Raw genomic sequence first — 3,913 nt, 5'->3', positions numbered from 1 at the left:
AATCTTTAAGGAGTCAAACACAGGTACAAATCTAGCTGCTGTGATAACAATATAGTTCTGCTGTCTAGAAATATTTGTTTCCTGTTCTTTCACTGTATGCACTGTAAAAGGCTGACCCACATTACCAGGAAACATTTTGTTTTTCTTTATCACAAACACCTTCTTCAATGCTCAAACCTTTATTTTTAAGAAGTGATAAGAATTCTGTGGTACATTGAATTGTTTGCAATTACATATATTATTCTTCAGTTGACTCTCAGAAGAAACATTTCAGAGGATGAGACTTATATTTTTTAAATTCTATGGTTTAAAATTCTTAATAGAGTAATGTATACATGGCAAATAAATAAAGAATAATCAGGGGTGCATGTCACTAGAAAGGAAGAAAAGAATTTGCAATCTGCACCTTGAGCCTTCAGTTTGTTGAATATTGTGACTCTTTCTGAGACTGAATGGGAGGCTGTGAACCTCAAACTGAAACCTCAAGTTCATAAGTATTGGTGAGTCAAAATCTAGAAGGGTGGAAAAGATGTGAGGGTAGGAGTTAGCTGAATATATAAATATCAGCATATATTTGTCTTTGATGGCCATGATTTTGCTTTTAGCCTTGGGCTGCTCAGAATATGTAAAAATAGATTGAAAGAAAGAATAGATATTGTGAAACATTTGAAAAAGTATGCAGAGTTATGGAATTTTGACTCAATGAGCTTTGTGTTATATTAAAATAGATTCAGGGCAAAAATTAATGTAGTACAAAGTCAAATTATGGATATTGGATTGAAGGAAATCTAAAGGAGCAGTTGAAGAAGGAAATCAGCAGGGATGTTATTCAGGAAACACAAGTATGTGTGTATTGTCTTGGATAATAAGATAATAATAAATCAGAGAACTACAAAATATTTCATTTCAGCTAATAAAGCATGCAACTCAAAGTATTCTATGTGGTATGATCTTTCCCTTGTGCTTACTTCTATTTTAGGTTTCAAAAAGTAGTTAAAATGTGGATTAGAATAATTGTATTAAATTATAGAAAATCATAGTTGAAGTGATTTGAGGGAACACAGGACATATAAAATAATACAATGACCCTTTTTCCATAACTCTTCTTGGTTTATAATAATTTAGCATGCATAGATCCCATGGGATTTTGCTGTAACTACTTGTTTTGTAGGACTCACGATGTGCCTTAGAGACTTGTGTGTTTACAGTGCAGTCATAATTCAATAGGCAATTTTAATGTCTTTAGTAGTGTTATAAGATTTTACCTAAATGCACATATAGTATGTTCCTAGAGTGCAGAATTGATTCACTTCACATCCACGCATCCACTTACTCAACAAATGTTACAGGGTACCTGCTATGTCCTAGAGTTCCATCATTGCTATTGTGGATTTTTATTTTATTGTGGAACAGACAGTAACACAATGGTACATGGTAAGAAAGTAAGTGAAGTATGCTATGTTATAGATACTGCATGAACTTTTAGGGTTTACAATTATTCATAAGGACAGATAATGGTGTGACCATGGCTATGGCAAATGATGCAAAAGAGGAAAATGTGTTGATTCTCCAGAGATTAAGAGAATAAACTAGAGGCAGCCAGTAGAATAGAACATTGAAAGGACTATGTGGCTACCAAAACTACTGAATTCCAGAAAAAATTCTGAACCAAACAAAATCCAGTGTAATTCTTAAGGAAGCAACATCTCAGCTTTGGAGGTTTTGAGGCAGACTGAACTCACCACCTAAGAATGATGTGGTAGGAGAGTTTCAACATGCCCAGTGTGGTGGTGCACTCTTGTAATCCCAGTAGCTCGGGAGACTGAGGCAGGAGGATGTGGAGTTCAAAGCAAGCCACAGCAGAAGGGAGGAACTAAGCAACTCAGTGAGATGCTGTCTCAAATAAAATACAAAATAGGGTTAGGAATGTGGCTCATTGGTTGAATGCCCCTGAGTTCAATTCCTGATATCACACTACCCCCTAAAAAAAAAAAAAAAAAGTTTCAACATAAAAAAATCGGTCAGGACTTATTGTACTTAAGTTTGTTTCACCTTGAAATTGCACTAAATACATGGATTATACCAAGAGGAGGTAAGAGCATTTATAATTTTCTATAACTATGAATTACTATTTTATAGAAAAAGTGAAGAAAAGGGATGTCTGAGCATGGGAAGGACACTGGGAAAAGAAGTTCAGAAATAACTATGAAACAACAGGAAAAAATAGGTTGATCAATTTGATGATTCATTAATTTTCTTTTTAGAGTTTGAATTCTCAGAGATGAATAAGCAAGGCAGGGAAGAAATTGATGAAACTCATGATGAATATTTCCTTGGAAATAAGTAAGTTCACTAATTTTCATTTCATGCATAAAGCTCACTTGGCTCCTCCCATCAGGTCAATGTTCTGTGGCGATGCTGAGTTTGCTAGTTGGAGATATGTCAGGGCCAACTGCCTTTCTATTCTCCCCTCTCAACTTGCTTTCTTATTATTCCATTGTATGAGTTTCATATTCCACTATAATTGTGGCATTAATGAAGGCTTGCTTGTAAACAAATGTAACTGTCAGATATATTTCCCATTGACACTCTTTGTGGACAACCACTAAGACTCTGAGTGTTTTCTCATTTCATTCCACCTTACCCAAATTTGTCTACTTTCTTCTCTGAATCAACTTTCCCACTGTATCCACAGAACCCAAGAAAACAGACTGCTGGAGTGAAATTCATCCTCCTGGGTTTCTCAGAGTACCCAGAGCTCCAGGTGCCCCTGTTCCTGTTCTTCCTGACCATCTACACAGTCACTGTGCTGGGCAACACAGGCATGATCCTGGTCATCAGGGTCAACCCCAAACTCCACACCCCCATGTACTTTTTCCTCAGTCACTTGTCCTTCATTGATTTCTGCTACTCTACCATGGTGACTCCCAAACTCTTAGAAAACTTGGTGGTGGAAGACAGAACCATCTCCTTCCCAGGCTGCATCCTGCAATTCTTCTTTGCATGCATATTTGTGGTGACAGAGACATTCATGTTGGCAGTGATGGCCTATGACTGATTGGTGGCCGTGTGCCATCCTCTCCTCTACACGGTTGTAATGTCCCAGAAGCTGTGTTACTTGTTAGTTGGAGCATCATACTCTTGGGGACTAGTCTGTTCCTTGACACTTACTTACGTTTTACTGAAATTATCATTCCAAGGAAATAATATCATAAATAACTTTGTGAGCATGCTGCCATTGTTGCTGTATCCTATTCAGATCCCTATATTAACCAGAATATCATTTTAGTGTCTGCTACATTGAATGAAATAAGCAGCCTGGTGATCATTCTTGCTTCCTATATTTTCATTTTTATCACAATAATGAAGATGCCTTCAGGTGGGGGTCATCACAAAGCCTTCTCCACATGTGCCTCCCATCTGACCACAATTATCAGCTTTCATGGGACCATCCTTTTTCTCTATTGTGTTCCAGTCACCAAAAGTTCCTGGCTCATGGTTAAGGTGGCCTCTGTCTTCTATACAGTGGTCATCCCCATGTTGAACCCCCTGATCTATAGCCTCAGGAACAAAAATGTGAAGGAGACAGGAAATTAATCAACACCAAATTACATCACATATTGTAATGTCTGTTTAAGAATATCTTGCAGAATGGTTCAAGATATCTTGGAATGATTATCAATTTGAAGGTTCAGTTTTCAAAAACCAAGCAGTACATGTTTTATATAATCACCAATTGATTGATAAGTCAATGTCTGTTTAAATGGAAGTTTGGAAAATAAGCTGTAAAATAATAAAAAGTACAATAATGAAGTCTATCTATTGAAATTAAAATCTCTAATCTAGTTTGTCATGGAAGAAGGCTGTTAATACTTTACCATTTGGTTTCTGAAATAAATATTCCATTCCTTTT

At 36.4% G+C, this 3,913-nt stretch overlaps 1 pseudogene; it reads left to right on the top strand.

Annotated features, from left to right (window-relative positions):
* The first annotated feature begins 1,424 nt into the window (after positions 1 to 1,424).
* LOC124959358 (olfactory receptor 5D13-like) lies at positions 1,425 to 3,597 on the top strand (annotated as a pseudogene).
* The last annotated feature ends 316 nt before the right edge of the window (positions 3,598 to 3,913 follow it).

The sequence above is a fragment of the Sciurus carolinensis genome, chromosome 11, assembly GCF_902686445.1.
Source record: "Sciurus carolinensis chromosome 11, mSciCar1.2, whole genome shotgun sequence".
NCBI lineage: Eukaryota > Metazoa > Chordata > Mammalia > Rodentia > Sciuridae > Sciurus > Sciurus carolinensis.
This window is presented reverse-complemented; position numbering and strand designations above follow the sequence as displayed.